This window comes from Zootermopsis nevadensis, unplaced genomic scaffold (assembly GCF_977971745.1).
Source record: "Zootermopsis nevadensis isolate Lab colony 2312 unplaced genomic scaffold, Znev_1.0 Znev_ptg000016l, whole genome shotgun sequence".
NCBI classification, from domain to species: Eukaryota; Metazoa; Arthropoda; class Insecta; order Blattodea; family Termopsidae; genus Zootermopsis; species Zootermopsis nevadensis.
In genome coordinates this window covers 2735155-2756853 of record NW_028259148.1, presented here as the reverse complement: position 1 = coordinate 2756853, position 21699 = coordinate 2735155, and the positions used below count along the sequence as shown (strand labels likewise).

Here is a 21699-nt window from a genome sequence, read left to right as displayed (position 1 = left end):
ACAATGCCGAGTAAATAGATGTTCCTTAGGTAAACATTATTGTCGATTTGTTGATAAACCATTGTTACACTTTTTCGTTCCACTTTTTGTCGAATGACACTGACCCTAAAATATAGACGTATTTACGTCCAAAAAAAACATTATGGTGCATACATTTGTACAAAAATATGTATATAAATAAATAAATATATAAAATAAGTGACAAGAAAGAAAGGTGGTCATGAGAATAGGAGAAACGAAGATGGAAAAAGTGTGAAATAGAGAAAGACAAAAGGCAAGTGGAGGACGGTAGAAAGACAAATTTGTGACGGGCGAAACTACTCCCCTATCGAGCACGTAAATTAACCAACATTGCACGAAGCTTGTTTTTCTGAAAAGGTAGTTATTCTTTCATCTTGAACAAACTAGACAATGAGCAAGGTGTCTTAAGTTCATTTTGCATCGTCTTTCACGTTCCAGTTTGTGTCCACTTGCGATATTTAATTAAAATTAAGTATCGTGGTAGCGAGAGATGAAAAACAGTCTTGAAAGCCAAACCGGTTTCGAAGCATTTCTTTAGCCTATAATTAACCAGCACTTTTTGAATTAGCAGAAGACACAGAGTTTAGAGGCTCTAGGCGAAATTATTTTCTGTTACCGAGAACTCGCTTAACATCACAGACGCGGCAGACTTTGTACATTAATATTTAACTTGATGTTCAATTTCATTTGCAATTATAAAAAGGCGATTCAGGTATTAGTGGGTGGAAATATCGTATTTTTCTGCCACAAGGCACTTGCACATAAGTTATTTTCTGAATGCCTTTGGCGATGGTATTACATTACCATACGTTATACAGAGTGTCCCATAAGTGCACGAACAAAGGTGAAAGACGAAACATCGCCGTAACTTTTTACTGTTGATGATGGAAAAAATGTAGCGTTGTAACGACATGACTTATGTAAGAAAATTCCAAAGATTGAGATTGGAAAAACACGATTTGTAACAACTTTTCCTTCTCAATATTTTCCAGCATTTTGCCAAATAACATAATTCTCCTATAGCTGTGGACTTATGAGACACGCTGTATAATATTAGTTTTTAAAACAGACGATGGATAATGGACAAAACAAAGAATGAATTTTCACATAAGATTTCGACATGAGACAAAGTTTCATAATTACATGAAACAGAATATGTTTGAATTTTATTATGTTTAGATTCCACGTGGTTACTACTGTCCTTCAAGTAAATTATTCGAGATTCAATTCTCGGTAAGTATCTGGTCTAACCTAATGCAATGCCACATCGGTTAGTTCCGAGTACAAGTGCCCTTCAACAGCTGGAATTCTTCACCAATGATGATTACTCTTATTTAAATGGTACTATATATGGTTAATACTGTATCACTTATCACCGCAAGTAATTTGTCTTGTGACGTCGGCTACCTTGGTCAATAAATAATAATTACTAGATGAAACAGCGTAAACACGTACCATAGAACTTAAATGGATAATAATATTAAATCAGATTTCTTCTTAATATCAAACAAATAACACTAAATTTATAATTTAATTTAAACTGGAAGGCACATACAACACACGTTACGTATTATATTCAAAGAAAAATTCTGAATAATTACAAAATCAATGTTACAGGTTACCCGAGTAAGGATAATTTGCTATTACAGGAACACATGCATGATAATGTTAGCAATAACATTAATGAACTTCATTAATTTCATATTTAATCAATGAACGCACTGGAACCAATAGAATTATTCCGTAAAAAATTATTTTTAAATATTCGTTGTGAGTTTTCCATAAACTAAATTAATTTGTAATGGTTACGTGATGATTATGTCGAGAGATAATTAGGGGAAAGGGGATGTTTGTTGGTAGTTCCAAAATTCTGTAACAAACTGATACGAAATGTTCAAAGTCTACTCTACATGCAATAATAACAAACAATTCCCTCTGTCCGTTACACAAGCAGATAAGAGACACGTCTCTATAGTAAGAAGAGCAAACAAACGAAACATGAGAAGCAAATCTGCATAAATCAAATACAATGCAACTGAATCAACACGCATTGCCCTTAAACCTACAAAGTGAAACAGAAAATTTGTCCGTTTAATTCAAGATCAAGTGTCAGCGACTAAGAATTATCTTCTGTAGACTATATATTTTTCCCCCTTGTTAAAATTAATTTTAATAATATCTTCCACCCTACACCTATGTCTCCAACGTTGTCACCTCCCTGCAGGTCTTCCAAAAAAAAAATTCATGCATTTCTCATGTCTCCCATGCGCACTACATGGCCTGTCCATCACTAACTACTTTAATATAATAAAGAATTTGTAAATTGCAAATGCTCTGATGTTCTTGAGGGTGGTGACGCCGTGTGGACTTGTAGGTAGGCACCAAAGTTTTGGAGGAACACATTGCCTCAACCTTCATTCTCGAAAATGTTGGTAACTACCTACACAAGTCCACAAGATGTTGTAACCCAGAAGACCCAAATCGACATCTTCACCGCCGTAGAACCTCGAATCTCACACAAATTTTGTGGTTTTCGCGGACAGCTACTTAGCATATGAAAGACACTCAATAGAACAGTTTACGAAGGCAGTCTACACCTGCGGCGACCACGTGAAGAAATGAATGCTAGGTATTCAATTTTCTTTTAAGCTGTCTCACGTATCCAAAATGACACCAACATTATAAATGCCTATTTACAGGATGATTACAGGCTTTGTTCATGATGAACAGCAGTTAGCGATCTAACAGGTAAGTCACGGACGGATTTGAGGACCGCAGCTGTCGAGGTCATCCTCTCACTCGCTGGCCACCTCACCACCCTGATGTCATAAGGTGCCACTAATTCTCAATCAAGCGATACAATGCAGGATATTTGTGGTTGAGGAAGGACACGAGGATAAGACCGGTACACGACGTGGTCTCGATCCAGCGAGGACACTCTGAATGACAGCCAAGGTACCCTACGACCCTCATAGACATCGTGGAAGATGACTGGCGTAAAATGAAAACAAAAAAATGTTTTAAAGAAATACCGTTATAAAGCGAGGTCTGAGGTTCTTAAGGCGACGACTATAAAACTGGCTGTCTTGTGGGCTGCTATTTCATACATGCTACGACTCATCGCCCCGATGATGGAGGTAGCAAACACCTCTAAAACGTCGGTAAACACTGCCCATAGATTGAAGTACAATTTAAACGAAGTTTGAGCTTTTATCATTTCGCATGTTGGGAAACTATTTGCTCCGCAACTGTGGCCCAACAAACAAGGCATTGTTCATAGGCGCTCCACGTGTCTTCAACGTCCCATCTGAATGCAATCTCATTTCATACTCGACGTCCACACTCATTACGGCATTACAGATTTCTTCTCGCAATTTCCTTAAAGACTGTATCAGAGGAGGTACAATATCTTTGTCCCCGACGAAGCCCCAGAACTATGAGACAGAATCCGTGATACGGTAATGGGCGTCGAGTGTCGGTAGAGTTTAGGACAAGATTAAAATCAGATGGGGCGTGAATATTTTGTTAGGGCTCTGAAGCATATAACCCGAATAAAGTTACATGCCTTTTACGTATATTGTATTTTAATTTATGATCACAGTGTAAAATATAATAAACTGTTCATATTTAACGTGGACGAATACCAAAAGAGGAATCTAGCTGTTCGTTGAGAGAATATTATTAACACGGATCTTAAAGAAACTGTGTAAAAATGTGGATTCAGGATATGGCCCTGCGATGGGCTGTTATGAACATTGTAAATAAATTTTTGGGTTCCATAAAAGGCGGGGAATGTCTTGACTAGATGTTAGTTTATTAAGATCTCTTCCTCAAAGTGTTATTTATATACGACCATGTTTATAACGTGTATAAATGTGCGTATAATTTCCGAACAGACTACAGATTTTATCGCTATAAATGAAAGATTACAATTACCACCGAGTATTTATCTTTCACACGTACAGACAACAGGATGAGCCCCTAATAATTTGATTACGTGTTTTCCACGTAGCAATAGATAATACATCATTAAACCTTTCACCAAAATATTAACATAAAAAGAACAAGCAATATATTTCATGTAGCCGTCATGCATTTACACACAAAGTGTGACATCATAAAATGAAGTGACCCCTAAGGTCAGTACATTCACCAACAAGCAGTTGACTGGCTACTTCGAAGTTATTCTTACAGCAACAAATTACATAGTAGGTCTAAGTATAGAATGTCAAAGCTGCTCATCAATTGGAAAACACCAAATGCAAGGTGTTATGATGTAAAAGCAGTTCCATGATTTGGTCGAAACACAGTACAAAATGAACATCGTAAATCAAGGAGAATTGTGTGTTTGGGACATGTCAGACGGGGAGATCAAAAATGTGTAGTCCCTACGACATTTTTGTATAAACTCCAAACGGTAAAACCACTTGGGAATCGTGGCGTAGATGAGATAATAATATTAAAAAATTTCAAACAAGACGGAAGATACGTAAATGAAGTCGTCCTCCTAACCTAATACCAAAACTCACATTCACGTGGCACTACGGCTTTCAAAAATAAGTCTCTGACGACAGAGTCACGACGGCATAATCCTTATATATATGATATGGGGAGACATCACTACACATAAGTTGATATAATTGCGTCATATTGTGAATTAAAATTTAATTATTCGGTTTACATATTTGGTACCAAATATGTAAATGATATTTTAATATCTTATGTATAATTTTTTTATTTATATACAATTGTGATTAGACGGAAAAAACACGAATAATTAAATCACTACACATATTTAAGATGCTTTAGATTTGGTTTTAGTCTCCTTTGACTAGTTTAACATGTCGACAATCGTGTGAATAAGCCGAATGTTATCAGGCCGTAGTTCTATGAAAACTTTCTGACAGATTTCTACTGTGTTTGTCGACGACAGAATTGAAACAAATTAGCCGGCTGAGGTTTTGACCCTGAGGCCTCACGATTTTGAGTAAGGTGCGTAGTAGTTTGCGTTAACACCCTCGGCGAATGCCAAGTGACGAGCCACGTGCTAATTGCCACTTACGTCTAACGAGAATAACTGAACTTCAAATAAGTAACGTAAACCACAAAGAATAAATACACGCAGCTGCTAGCAAATTACGAGCAGATCACGAACATTCTGAATAACAAACAGTTATTCTGAGTCAGAAAAGTCACTTACATTTCGTTACGTCTTCAGAACATATGAACTCTTACCATATTTTAAACGAAACACACTGTCCAGAATATTGTCGTAGTTCGCGTAGCTCAAACCCACCTATTAATGAGTCTACATCAAGAACAAATTAAACAAGTGTTCTTTTAAAGAAATTATAGAACAAGGGTTCGATCCCGACGCTACCCTAATTTATTTTATTTATGAATGAAACGTAGGTCTCAGTAATTCAGTAAATTATTTTCTAAAACCAATAAGTCTGAGGACTTAATACAGCCCAAATAACACCCATAGAAACATAATAAAAGCCAGGTGGTTCCGTCATTGTGATGTGTCATTCACGTTTTATCTGAATTCCGCCAAAGAATATCTGGATAATTGTTCCTCGGCACATTCGTTAACTAGCCATTCACAATCGCCCTTCTCATTCAACGTGTACTTAAATAATCAAAGGTTATTCAGATATCAATGCTCCATTTTCGTTTAAATTCCTTGAAACAGACCAAAAACTCTTGAAATTAATACAAATATGAACTGATTTTAACGATCCACAGATGAAATCACACACCAACCAAAATATTAAGGGATATCCAGTAGAGGGCCGATTATCAGTGATAATTGGGGCCCGCATATTCGAGAAACACGGTTAAATGCAAATTAGGGGACATGTTTTATTAGAATCATCATCATCCATGTAAGTAAAATAATAATTTACACATATTTTCGACATGGACACATACGTATTCACATTGCACAATACAAAAGTCACTAAATATTATTTCTTACAGTCATTTTATCATAAATCCCATAATTTTTTTATTTTTTCTATATACTCGTGAATTTGTAAAAGGTCAACATAATCAACATCATTTTGATTTTTTATGAAGTAAAGCGAAGTTACCAAGCCACGGTGGTCTAGCGGTTAGGACTCTGGCCTTGTAATCCTGGGGTCTCGGGTTCGATTCCCGGCGGTGCCCGAATTTATAACTTGTGTTGGGCAAGGCCGTGGTCTAGGCAACACGGAGTTTTCCTCCGTGGCATCCCAACAATTACTCCATTCACACACAGAAGAAGGCAATGGCAAACCACTTCTGGATCATCTGCCAAGAACGTATATGAACAGGTCCCAGTCCGAGAAAAGGATGGAAGGATCCTGTTCATATGGACCTGTCGTCAGACAGAACACTAAATAATAATAAAAGCGAAGTTGAGAAAAACATAACTACAAGTTAATGACAATCGACTAGTCTTTAAGACGTCGATACCCAAAAGAACGTCATCTTCATCGCCACAAGACCACAAATATCAAAATTTCTTACTTCACGCCCTCTTATTCCTCTACATTATTGAAACATAATTAATGACAGCTTATTTGTCGGCCTCTCTGTAGTTCAGAATAAGAAGAGAGAGAGTGATTTGCGTGGCAGACCCTGAAGAGGGCCTCGGAAAAAGTTACAGCTACTGAACCCCTCTACACGTTTCTGCAGCATCTGGGCGGCCCTGATTCTAGCCGATCATCCTCCACAATAATTCGCTGATGATATTTTGAGAGATGCCAAGAGCCTCGTGTAGTTCTGGTTGGCCTTCAAAACTCAGTGAATAAATGTCGTACAGCGCACAGCAAATCAAAAGGATTCTTGGTCTACATATTATCAGCCCCAAAACTTGAGAATTAAACCACATCTGAAGAACGTAAATTTTGGATTTCAAATATAACATATAATTCTACTGAAAAAAAAAGTAATGCCACACGACACGGGTTAATTTAGCACAGATAAAGCAGAATTTCAGAAAACACAAAAAGTAAAATATTTCGATATTAGATACGAAGTTTTCACGGCTTCGAAGATATCAGATACCAACGTTTCGAATGAACACACTGCTTCCATCTTCAGCACTGAAGACCTACACAGACATAAGACTTAAAATACACTATTTATTCACCAGATTTTAAGGATTACAGACTCAGGTGTCTTCAGATTCAAAAGTAAACACAATAGTCTCGCTATTGAAAGTACTGCGTAAAATTCTTATTTTGTGGAGAAGGAGGCTGGCTTTACAGTTAAGAGTACTCTAGAGATGAAAGCAGATAAGTGTCTAAATCGAGGATAAATTGGTGTTTCACAGATTATGAGAAAACATTTACACTATGGAATAAAATGATAATTAAATGTGTACGTGCCATTACGATCAATTGAATGCCCAAAAATGTTAGGAGTGAGTGGAGTGGAGGAATCAGAAAAAACACGTGGCCCAGACCCTATACTAATTTGCTCTTTGAAGCCAAAGATCGTATAAATATTACGTAAAATTTCAGTCCTTACCGCAAAGAAAACAACACTTCACCGTTACAAAGATCAACTGGTTAACGCTGTATAAGGAAACAACCGAGGTTTACGCTAAGAAACATATAAAATCTAAACGTAAAATGTGCAGATTCACTGATTGTTAAAGCAGCCGGTACATACAGTTACCACTCGGCTTTGAATGTTTAATATATTTATTGATGGTGTAATTAAATATGTGAGCAGCGGGAGTACATTGGGATATACACAGACAATATGGCGGTATCACCCTTGACAACAAATGGATTACAAAGAAAGTATTATTCAAAGCGGAACGAAACTGATTGTGGCATATGGGTTCTGAAGACGTACGTAAGTAAGACGAAGATAGATAATCATGCCGGTGTTTTAGAAAGGAGACTGAGAGGAGGGGAGAAATGGATTATGAAAGGACACGTAATAAAAAACAGGCAAAGAAAAATGATGTAGGGATACACCTGAATACTAGTGGAAAATGTTACAGACCGAAGAAGCCCCACACAGAGAAAAGCAAAACTTGATTATGATCGACAGATGTTGAGCCAAGACGCCCTCAACGGAAGTGGGAACTTCAAAAAAGGTCTATAAAATATTACTGGAGAATACAATACTGTAGAGAGTGGACGTATCTGGGTACGTGAGCCATGGAAGGAAAGGAATTCCAGGCCGGACTTTGTAAGGACGCATCAGGGTTTCCTAAATGCACTGTGAATGATTCTGTAGATTTATAACTGCGCTGAGTAATGGCAGGCGCTGTTAACAACTGGAAGCGTACAGTATTTGTAGATAAAGAAGAGATTGTATGCAGATAGTAAACGTTTGTACTTAAGGAATAACAAAGAAAATCGAGCAAATATAGGATTTGGCACATATTTGAGACGAAGATGAGAATTTGGTGTGTAAGAAAATGACAAAACAACATCCAATGGCGCTTGCTGTATCTATCATCATGATGACGCATGCGCCTAGGTTTCCACAGCTGTTTCTATGCTTCAGGTTTTAGGACTCAAATAATATGCATATAATCTACATGACCTGCCCATCTAAGTCTCCTTTGATGTCTAGGAGTAGGAGCAATCTGTAATAAACTACTTGAAGAAAACTTTACCATTCTTTGGTCTGAACGCGGCATTACAAATTTATCAGAATCTCTGCCTTTGGACGCAGCAGTAGGATTGACAGGCCTTGAACTCACAATCTTTACACAGCACGAGGATACACTGAAACAGCCTTGAATACTTCATGCGAAAGAATTTGAACCATCAGTCTCTTGGCAAAACGTAAAACCAACAGCACATAAATGGAACGTCCGCGTTTGAAAATAATTGCAGCTCTGAACTACGAAGAAGACTTGTCAGTGGCGGAACCAGACGTGCGCGGTTCGTCATTTATATTTTATTTATTGCTTCATTCAAGGGCATACAATTCCTTGCTCCCTGTAAGCTTAAAGGTCAGTTAAGGATGCACCATACATGTATCAGATGATAGTTTCCATTTCCATGCTCTCAGGACTTCAAAATTTGTGCACCGAGGTCCACAGACACCAAACATGAGAGTCGCTACAAATTTTAAATTCAGTATAGCACACAATTGTCATCTCGCAGATCATTATTTCTGTTAATAATCAAGAACACAAAAACAATGAACCATTTATTCAAGAGACGAGTTAAGAGATGCAAATGTTGATCAGTAAATCAACAACGTCAGGTACACTTCCTAAACACTTTAGTGCAAAAATATAATAAAATATATAAAATCTGAGGGACATATACCATACCTAGGCATGGAGTAACGAGAAACGCATACATAATTTTAGTCTGGAAACCTGAAGGACGGAGGTGAGATGTGTTTCAGAGGTGCTTTTTGACTCTATCATCAGGGCGATTTGCACCTTTGAAACGTCAATGAACGACTACGAGACTTCACGGCGCAATAATCCAGAAGACAGCCATCTTCTTAGCAGCGATATGTATTATAAATGTCGGACAGCATACAAAATTATTTGCTATCTATTTTAATATCATCCACCATCTACGTTTAGATCTTCCAAGCAATCTCTTCATTTCAGGGTTTCGTTCTATGTTGCACGTATTTCTTATCTTTAGCACGATTATTATTGAAGATAGGGAAATGAAATCTGTCAACGTAGGAAGTCTTCAATCACATTACGCTCACGAATTTCATAAAAGCCTTTTCGTCAGTGTATTCGACAGTGGTGTTCTCAAACAGACGGAGAAACCTAGCTTAGTTTTTATGAAACCCTTAAACTTTTAAAAAGCAGTGAACTTAACAACGTCGTGTTCCTGTGAAATTAGACGCTCAAGAGGGATGTGTACACTGTCAACCAAAGGAGTACATCTAGGTTTCTTAAACTGCTTTGTTCTGGCATATCTGGAAACGTTAATGCAACAGTCTTGTACGTTCCGTACGATGAAACACGTCCCACAGAAACACTTAGTTCGTAATTACTGTTCCTTGTACATAGCGCTTTCGTATTGAGACTCTAAATTGAATAAGGAACTGGTGAACTATTCGACTTACTTTAAATTCCAATATACAAACATTTCCGACAGGAATAAAAATCTGTTTTTTTCCCCGATACATAACGCAGAAAAATTTCAGTACGGGAATGTCAATGACTTGCATTCAGATGGTATTCCGTTCGAATTTCAGCAAGGCAGTAGGCACATTAACTAAAGTTTTTGTTGTTCCATTAATTTTTCAGAAGTTTAAATTCCATATATATATATATATATATATATATATATATATATATATATCTGCCCTACTTCTTCACTATTCTCTATGTTCATAATTTTTCCATCGTATTCACTCGCTAACCTGACTAGCTACGGGCTGGACGACCGGGGTTCGATCCCCGACGGGGGCAGAGGATTTTTTTTTCCTCTAGTCTCTGCGTCCAGACCGGCTCTGAGGCCCACCCAGGCTCCTATACAATGGGTACCGGGGTCCTTTCCCGGGGGTAAAGCCGGCCGGGGCGTGATGCTGACCACTCACCCTCCATCTAGTGCCGAGGTCAAGGAAGAGAGGAGCTATATCTCCACTCCCCCCAAGCGCCTACATGGCGCGTAGTGGGACAAACTTTACTTTACTTTATTCACTCGCTAGCCATAGTAAGAACTAATCACTACAGACGTGTTCGAAAGGTTTTAGTCCTTTCCTTGCAACTAAATAGTACATTAGTAGAAAAATACCAACTACAAAGTTAGTATAACTCTGCAGAGTTACAGCCGTATTCATGATTTTATATTAATCAGAATGTTGGATTTTGATCCAAAAAAAAATTTAAAAAAAAATCAGAACGGATACAACAGAAAATCGTGTCCTTATAGAAAAGTCGCAAGATACAGAATTACTAGTCGCAAACTTAATGAAGATACAAGGGATCTGAGGATATCACAAATATGGCGAAAGACCATCGAAATAAAAAGCTAGAATACGTGGAAATAATGTAGGGATGCCGAACCCGGAACCACCTCATAAATACAAATACGTCAAAAGGTAGAATATGCCAAGGACGACTGATAAAAAGAAGGAAGGAACAGTTTCTTCCTGAACAGACAAATACGTAAGCGATGACTAATAATCTATGAATCTGATTAAAACTGGATTCACGGAAACTGTGAAATGAAATCAAGTAAGAGTCACCAGATTCTACGACGAGGAAAAGTTGAAAGCTACGAAGATACGATGTACAACTTTCCTCACGATGTTACGAGAATTTAGGTCGGTCGATCCTGTGTAGCGGCGTTAATGAAAAAATGTAGCGGTCGCTAAGCCAAGGTCACGTCAATTGTAGGGTCACTTTCCCTATCGCTGATGATGATGATGATGGTGGTGGTGATGATGATACAGCTACGTCTATTACATCATCATTGCGTGCAGAGAGACGGAACTGCACTCCTTGTTACGTAAAGTTCGAAACGTTTCGAACGAAGTTTCCTGTTACAGTATTACTACTCCATCCGTTTACGCTTCTAAACCAGAATTCAAATGACAACGCCCGATGATACTGACAGCACAGCTGCAGAGACTGTCACGTGATGGTACCGAGACTGTTTCTCTGATACGTAATTCGCAAAATTTCGAATATTTTTAAACATAAATTTTTATTAATAAGGCACTATCGAATGCAAAAACTATCTTAAGCTTCCATCTTAGCCCATAAACGAGACTGAGGGCCAGATATCCAATTTATTTAAATCTAGGGTCACACTACCGGGAAATTGAATCCAAAACTGATTGTCACAGAATATTTTAAGTCAATTGAATAAAAATTTCCTTGGATATTATCCATCGTCTAGTAAATATAAAACGTAAAACGACGTTTCGGAGTTGGGACTCTATCTCCGTCTTCAGGTTCCTACACAGTTGGGCCCACTAGATAGAGCTAATCCCTATCTCCGGACAAAGTAGATAGAGTCCCATCTCCGAAACGTCGTTTTACGTTTTATATTTACTAGACGATGGATAATATCCAAGAAAATTTTTATTCAATTGACTCTTCACCATCGTCAAGAAGTTTTAGATCAGAATATTTTAAGGCTGAATGTCGTAATTAAATAACCCTTACCCACGATGAAATTTAATACACAAAACGAATGGATTTAATCCAAAAAAATAAACAATATTGAATCTAAGACACCATCGTTAGAACCTTTAAGAAGCTGATGTAACACGTTCCATATCTGATAGAGTGTTTAAGAATTTATGGGTCTAAGAGAGATGAACAAGCAGGAAAATTGAGAAAAATACGTAACGAGGATCTTAGTAAGGTATACTGTTCAATAAAGAGTTATTACGATGATAAAACAAAGAGCATATAGCATTGAAAAAAGGTGTTAAATAAACCGAGAAAAAAAATTTTAGTTGCAAAACCATAAGGAAAGAACTACTTGAATATTACAGGAACAGGGTGCGAAAGTATGTTCTGGATTCAGCTGGCTCAAGACACAACTCTTGAGATTTCTGTAACAAATCATCTGGTTTCATAAAAGATGATAATTGCGTGAGCAGATAAACAATTATATCTCTCTCTCTAGAAGGATTCAGTTCCATAATTTTTTAAACAGAACTGCGTCATTTTTCTTTCGTACTGCGATGACTACCAAGTAGTATAACAACACAAATGTCGTTTGTTATGAGATACTATCGCAGTACAGATCTACATTAACATGGAAATCACGAAAACTTCAAAGGTATTCTCGTCGACCTTGACAAGAGCATTCTGGGAACTCCTAAATACACACAGCCACCTCGTGGTACACATTTGCAGCCGTCAAAACCACCAACGTCAGCCCACGTACATCGAAGACCAAAAGCAAAGCTAAGCTCACTGACACACAAATACTTAGTCTTACAAATCCTACACTAACGCCTTGAACTTCGAGGCGTTGTTGCAATAACTGCGAATACAAAGCAATGAGATGGTTTGGGCGTGATTGTAAATGCGATGATATAATTAAAGACGTTCTGTGCTTGTCCGCTCAGTCGCTTAGTGACCTAACGCAAGTCACTCCACGTTAATCACATTTCTTGTATGGAGTGTACAAACTGCTACGGAGAAGTAGACAAAGACTTCAGGATATTAAAATTGATCTTAAAGAATCAGGGTATAATCTGTAATCGTCTGTCTCAAATTCGGATTAAGGACGACGCTCTTGCGAACGCATTAATAAACTTTCGGGTTACATTAGTTGTACATAATTCTTTAATTATCTGAGTGACTATCAGCCCTCGGACAGGAGACGACTTTTTCCTGATCTTCCTATAGAAAATACATTTAACGGGTTATGACTCATACTTATCGGCAAATCTTCAATTGCGCAATATGATGTAGCTAAATCAAATGTCAAAAGATTAACAAATTTCTCAGAAAGCTTTTTCTAGTATTCCTTTTCATCTATCAAGGCTACTTTATGTATTACTTCCATCTAAGTGGAAAGACGCTTTACGTGTAATAATCTCATAAGTTTTCTGTCCAAGAAATCTTTACGATGGCGTACAAAGCCAAAATACAGCAAAGCGAATTGTAAAGAGAGCTGAGAATCCTTCGAAGCTAAATTCGACGCCCCATTCTCAAAACAGATGATGAGTGTTGGTATTTACCTACAAGTCCTCATGGCGTTACTACTCTGAAGACCAACATCGACATTTTAATCAGCTGTTCCCCAGATTAAAACAATGGTGTGGCTGGAATTACAACAGAAAGAAACTAGAAATGGCAAGAAAGGTATCTTATAATCCGGTGTCTGGACAGACTTACCAGTGGTGACGCCCTGCTTATGAACAATGCCTCCCACACCTCTGATGGCTGTTGGATGTCGTGACATTGCACCGCCCTGCCTTGACATTCACAATTTATCTCGGTAACCTTCCTACCTACAACAGAGAGGTTTGTAACCATTAGTAAATCGACAAGACAACATTTAAAAGGATGTATTACACTAAGCAGATCTGGCTACGTACTTGAATCTCAATGACACGCAATTTGGAATCCAACTTTACGTAATTTGCCTAGTCCTTCCAGGAGTAGACGGGCATATAAATAAACATTCGGGTTCAATAAAGGGTAGACAATTTCTTTATCAGCTCAGTGACTATCAGCTTCTCAAGAAAAACTCCTACGTGGAGTGAATCAATAATATCTCTTGTTTGACAGTGAACACGTTTTTCAAATTTGTATTATTTCCATTCACACTTTAATACAAACCGTTTCCTACACAGACGTCATTCGGCAAAAAAAATCAATATCATTATTAATACAATCATAATGATCATCATAGACAATAAAGTTAGACCATCAAGACATAGGTACATAGATTAAAATCTCTAATATTATTATTTAGAATTCAAAATATGTAGCCACATATCAAATTCCCTCGTACGTATACATTTTTCATTTCAGATCATTTTCTGTACAAAATACGAAGTCGCAGAGCTTACAAGGCCACAGAAATCCTCCGCGGTTTCGTCCGTCGTACGATTCAAAATTAAGTGCACGTCTCAACGTCCAGGTGTGTGGGATTCTCCCCAAATGGCGAAGCATGAGAAGATCTCTTGTTGCTTTGACATTGAACTTGACTTCGCCCTACAAAGTGTAACAACCACTAATTGTTGCTTACGTCAAGACGCAATATCGAAGGCCAAGGGCCCGACCCCTGTTACGTAAGACAACCCCCCCTCTTCAATTTTGTAGCAATATTAGATTGTCTTGCCTGATACATGGCAAGCACAAAATACCACAAAACCAATCCATGCAGAAGAGGTTCCTTTAAGAAGCTGATAAGCGTTCAGATAGTCAATAAAACTCCCACCCTTAACGAACACTAAAATGCCCATAACCCTGTTCATAACAGCCTGCTAACAGTCCTTATCCTCAGCCAAATGGATTCAATTCATAATCCTTTGTTCCTTCAGCAATTTTAATATTATCCCATCACCTACGCTTAGGTCTCATCTTTCCTCTTCCTTTTATTATTTTCGATTAAAATCTTGTACGTATTTCTCATCTATCCCTCGCGTGCTATATGCCCCCACCAGCTTATCATCTTTGATTTGATCATATTAATTACATGTGGCGAAAAGTACATATTACGAAGCTCCTCATTCTACAGGGTTTCCTGTTAGCCTTTAACTTTCTCAAAACATTCTTCTCAGTACTTTCTTGTCTTAAGTTCGTCGTTTAGGACGAGAGATAATTTAAAAAAAAAATGAAGACAGTGAGATTTAGTATTGAGTTGTACGCTGATAAATGAATATGAACAATTACACAAATGTGGTTCGTGAAGACACGATTTCAAAATATTCGCGAAATTGTCCTTCAAGAGCGATTAACATCTCGCCTGCTTCAAACAAGTCGCATAACACACAAATTGTTTCCTCCTATACTCTTTGCTTATTCTGAGGGAAGAAGATGGAAACATAGCGGAAATCACCTAGTAGTGTTAGGATATAATTGAATAAACGTCTAGCTCATCCGAAGAAGACAAGAAATCCATACACAATGTGGCTGGATAAATCTCTTGGACCTGTGTCCAATGGCGGTCTTTGGTATCAACTGTATTGAACCTTGGGTCCTGCTACCAGAGTTATTCGTTACACGGTAAGTTAATTCAATCTGACATTATAATCCACCCCAGTCTGAAATAATTTTCCACCCTAAACTGATATTATTTTCAACCCATATATAATATTACTTTCCATTACAGCAGAAAAGTTACTGGACGACAAATTCCTTTGTTTCAGTAGTTAAAGAGACAAGCCAAGCGTTCCCTGAACTCTCCTTTTATCGTGCAAAGTAATGCCGCTCACTGGCAACACAATGTCATTTCCTGACAATTCACTTTCTGAATGACATGGTCACTGCAGCTTTTTGTCCTTCTGAACCACGATACATTTTTTATTATTATTCCATAAAGACAAGGTTCAAAAAATAAAATATTAAAAAACGAAGGCGGAAATAATATCAACAAAAGCGCCATATTCATGGACAAATAAAACAATAAAGGGGATCATTTTATGTTTATATGCAATATTTTGCATGTCTAATACTAATTAGAACAGCGACGTATTGTAGACCTAAAGGGTTGTTTAAAATTTATGAAGTATCAATCAAGTAAGTCGTAAATCTACGACTGATTTAAAATATGTTTATTGTAATAAAGGTATTGGCCCTTTAAAGCCGAAGATAGAGGCGGAAGGACAGCAGAAAAGTAAAAATAACTACAAAAATTAAGGGGGGTTATGAAATTTGAGAAATTTCACGACGACGAGTATAAATATTACTGTCTTCTGGGATGTTGTGCCTTGTAGATGCTCTGATGATCGAGGCAGTAAGCACCTCTGAAACGTCACTAAATTTATACCAGTCTACACGGCGCTATATCCCAGAAGACAGCCATATCCAAGTAACAAATACTATTTCTAAGATGGGGGGGGGGGGGGGAAATAAGATAATTCTGATGCAAAGATTCCAGGATTTGCCCGCTCGTTCTTCTGATTACGACAATATAATGCAGAAGTTACCTTCATAATATAAATAATATATATTCCGTATCGCAAACATAACACAGGTAATATGTGATTAAAGTGAGAATCATACGAAACCATAAACACAATCTATCTATTAGGCTTTCAAGGGTTAATATATCGCTAGTATAATTTATGCTCTGTGAATGTTTTACACCTTGGCTCCTTCAAAACTGGGATACACAGTATAGAAACCCAAAATTGAAATCCCCATGAACAGACTAAAATTGTACAGCTTCAAGATCGTAATTAGCCAGAATCGAACGGGGTATGAAACAAGAGGCTGTCAAAGGAATATGAAAACGAAGAATGAATGCAATTGGGCTAAAAAAAAGAAACAAACACATAAGAAACAAAGAACCAATTCGCAAATGTAGAAGCGTTTGTATTTATCACTAGTATTTGCATTTGACTTGGCTGTTAATAGTCCTGCTGACGTCAGTGAGATCCTAAAGTCCATACTTCTAAGTTATTATTATCGTCAGAGTTTACTACAAGGAATACATTACTGTAAATACAAAATTATGAACAGGTTACATACGATCTTAAGATCTGACCTTGAAACATCAATTAGTACAAACAAATATGTTCGCAGATTTGTGGTCTTACGGGCTGTGACGCTGTGCGGTCTTGGAGGTGGTTACCAAAGTGTCGGAGAAACCCATCGTCTCTATATTTAAAGTCGTATAAAAACCAAGTCTCATAAAATATTGGGTAGTCCTGCAACCAAATTCTAACGTCACCACCCACCAGGTACCAGAGCGTTTGTGCTGCAAAATGGTCACATGTCCGAAAGATTTTCTGCAGGATTCCGTGCATTGCACAGTGAACAATTCCGTATCTTCTCCCATCCTACGACACTTTACAGCAGAATCCATCTTCGAAAACTGACAGTCCCCAAGCTCTTCAAGAAATCCGAGTCTTTCATAGAAAATGAAAGTCTGCCAATATTTTTATAATTAATCTTAATTTTACCCTACCATCTACGTGTAGGTCTCTCAGATGGTAGCCTTTCCATGTTTTTAGACTAAAACTTCTTAAGCATTTTATCTTATCCACGGATACTACACGATCACCATATAAAATATAGCTAAACAGTTACGCCATGAGTCTACACAGAATAACCTTGATATCATTTGTTCACGGCGGTGGTTCAAGGAAGCTGATCAAGGTTTCAAACAAATCTCTGTGGTGAGGGCCTTGTCTTCGGCAGGACAGCATGCTGACTCAGGACCACTACGACCACTTCCATTCAATTTACTTCCAATACACCACTCATAATCATCTAACATCTGACGATATATAAACAAAGTTGTGAGATAGCGTTATTAAAAACTCAATCATCAAATACTTGAGGTTAGAGCAGAGACAGATTAAGAAAATAAACTTCCAGACGTTCATAATATTGATTTCACTTCACCTTCGAACTAAACCAAATCAATCGACTGGTTACAAAGACCGGCTATTTTTTTTTCAAAGCGAAACAAACCGACTTGTCATAAAAGCCACGCCTTATTATATTTATATAAGAGTTCCAAACTTGGAATATGAGACCAGAACAAATCTATAATTATCCAGCTATCCGATAACAACACTTACAGTTTTACATTTTGTAAACTTACCAAGTTTGAAGGCTACGTATCGGTCTACGAAGGTTTCCTTGTAAGCACGTATGACATGGTTTAACAGCTAGCGAATAAAACAATACAGACATTCTCCTTTCTAAAAGAAAGACTAGTAACCCTCAATATTCGTCCAGTTGGGGCGGGTACCATAACCACACCTACAGCTGCGGTTTCAGAATGACTGTAAGAATTCTCTCCTTCCCATCGTTACTTTTATATAATATTCTGTTTAAATTCTGAAATTATTAATACATATTACTGAAGATTAGGAAAGTGGTTTTGGTGTACAAAAGTGTTTCTTCAGAAGAAAAAATTCTTTGCTATGACGGTAATAAACAAAATAAATTAACAAGTCCATTAAAAGGGAAGTTCTAATTCTGAACTGTTTAAAAAGTTCTGGAACGTATGCTACATTTCGAGTAAAGTTTAGAAGATTGAAGGTAAATGCTTTTGAGAACAAGATAATAAATCTACGGACTCTACAACCGACCGGTAATTCTTTGAGCAGTAAATATCAGCTTATAAAGAATTCTACTTTATGCAGCGTGTCACGTTCCATATAATTCTTTCTAGTGCTTAATCACGCTAACAGAGCTCTACGACTGAGAATATCCGACAGTTGCCAAGTTCAAGAATAATACTCTCATCTATACAAAAGTATGGAATATCAAAATATTACTTTTCAAATATAGTTTATTTTAACTGCATTTAAAATCAACAAACTTGTACTTAAATTAAATGTCATTACATAAAAAACCTAAAGAGCGCTTTGGTCTTATTTTAATTGCAGTCTTAAGAAACAGTAACCAAAGTACATTCACCCCACATACTCGCTCCTGTTCTGTCATTTCCAGAACAGAACAGCGTGAAGACAGATGCGCATCAGCTGCAGAGCAAATGCACCGAAGAACTTGGTCTTCAGTTCACAGAACCAACATCGGTACAACGAAAGCAGTTGCACGGAGCCATTACGACTTCAGACTTCACAGTTAGCTCTGTTGCCGACTTAAATTGTCGCGTACCGTGGCTAGGGCAGGAATTGGTGGCGACGATGCAATTTCGAGCGATACATTCAAGAAATCTCACTAACATTCAAGTGTGAGACGGGCCGGGAATACAGCGCGAATGGGGGAGATGAGAAATGCGTGAAATATTCTTATTAAAAAGACTGAAGGAATGAGATTATTTAGAAGACATAAGTGTAGATGGAACTTAGGAAAAAGGGCTGAAGAAGTAGAACTGGACAGAACAGGGACCGGTTCCAGGATCTTGTGAACATGGTAACAGATATCCGGGTTCCATAACAGGAGGGGAATTTCTTAGCGATCTGAGTGTACTACCAGCTTGACAAGAAGTACTCTTCTCGTGAGTCATTCTGACGTTTAATGCATCCGTCTTAAATAGAACATACATAAATTCCTACACACAGATATGCATCATACCTCAGACGAGCAAGGTACCACGTCAACATCCAAGAGGAAGATCTACATTTCTCGTACACGTTAAAACACGTGACCCAAACCACATAATTTGCTGTAACTATTTATAACTAAGTAAACGGAAGAGACAGACTCTTCCTAAATTAATTGTATGTAAACAACAACACTATTTATATCCATTCGGCAACCACTGGAATATTTGTCCCCGTTAATCACAAAGAAGTTATCAAAAGCACTTGTTTGTTTACGTATTCATTCATGTTAAGTAAATAGAATGATAAAAGGGCCCATGTTCTGGACTGAAACAGTGAAATTTGTTGCAAGAGTGCAATGGAAATGAATTAAAACTGACAAGGTAATAATTTCTCAGTTATTCAAAAGAATTCCTCGCCTTCAATGCAAACCGATGTTCCATTACCGTGTTCAAAACAACCCGCTACTAGTTTTTAACGTCATCCAAATAAATTCAGTCGCCTAGATTACCTTCAAGATACATTTTAATATTATCCTCACATCCATGCCAACATATCTGAATTGTCTTCGCCTGAATACTTAAATTATCAAACTACTCTGTCAGGACCAGGAAGCCTTGGTATGCCTTTGTACATATTCCCTCCTATACTTACAATGATTTTAAAGATAAGTATCTTGACTGTCTTTGAATTGTGAATGTCACCAACAAATCAATTCCTGTCAGTTATTCGAGGTCGTCAACCGCACCGTCAATGAGCAAAGAAAATCTTTTCTATGGCGCTAACTCGTTGCTGTAATAGATGGAACTTGAAACTGCTTAAACAATGCAGTTCTGATTCACGAATGATACGCCGTGGAAGGGCGGCAACATCTCTGTCATCAGCGTGAAGCGGTCAATATAAGCATTTAAAAATGAGTACCAAACTACTACTGAAGAGATCGAAACTGATTCAACTGGAATTCTACTCGTAAGATCTCCACAACTTAAGGACTCAATTATAGAAGCCCACAATCAAAGTGAGTGTGAGTTTAGGATTTAATGTTCCAATCTTCCAGGTTAATGAAAACACGACGACCTGACGGGGTTCCGTTAGTTATTTAAGGTACCACTTAACCGAACATTACAGTTATAAAATTAGAAATTTCCCTCACGGCAAATAAATTTCCCACTAGTTCAGATATGAATAACTCTTCTGCCGAAGGTCACATTCTGGGACGATGTTAAGTGGGACACTTGTCACTACAGAGTGCGGACGGTGGAGTCGGCTTCTGGGTTTGGAGGAACGCTGCGAAGAAATTCAATAAACAGCAGCAGACGGCCGATAAGGGGTGGTTCTCCAGTTCGGGAGTTAAATGTTGGGGTACAAACTCTTCACCTTGAAGATTTAGCCGATTGTGGTGCCATAAGACATATACTCAATTGATATCGGGTGTGAAACGGCCACAGCTCGAAGCTGTACCCTGATGACGAGATTAACTCGTCAAACACCTACAGAGAATTCGATAAGATGGCGTTCTTCAGATATGTTCTAGACAGTTAAGTTGATATTCCTTCACTTTCTCTGTCAAGTTAAATACATTTAGTTCCTATCTAATCTCTACGTCTGTCTATTTATCCGTTCTTCAGGAATCACGTTTCAGAAGAATAAATTGGTTGGATCTGCTGTTTAGTCTAGAATTCATAGTCGTAATAGAAAATGCACTACTAAAACTTCGTAGCATTTTAAGACTGTCTCTTGCTGACACTTATTAAGTGGTGTGTATTAATCTGCTCCGTATAAATAATCGAACATTATTAATTTATTTTATAATCATAACTTCCATTACTGCTAAACTGACAGCGGAGATAATAAAAGTTTGTAACCTTTTCTGACATATTATTACTTATCAGTGCGTTGGCCTTCAACAGTTCTTTCCCTTCTAAGACTAAACATTTTCTTTTAGCTGAATAAATAGTTAAATTATATGTTACGACAGCTATCGATAATGGTGCAATACTTTTTGGAGAATATTTCCTTATGCAATCATAATCACATGATCACTGAAAACAAATGAGCGTTTATCTTCCCACA

At 37.6% G+C, this 21699-nt stretch overlaps 1 protein-coding gene across 2 annotated transcripts in view; it reads right to left on the bottom strand.

Annotated features, from left to right (window-relative positions):
• The window catches only part of LOC110834413 (potassium voltage-gated channel subfamily KQT member 1), a 248551-nt gene that overhangs the window by 131013 nt on the left and 95839 nt on the right, over positions 1-21699 (bottom strand). For both annotated transcript variants that reach the window (XM_087349385.1, XM_087349384.1), the window contains exon 3: positions 13826-13941. The gene's annotated coding sequence lies outside the window, so the exon portion shown is untranslated. The remainder of the gene's footprint in view (positions 1-13825; positions 13942-21699) is intronic.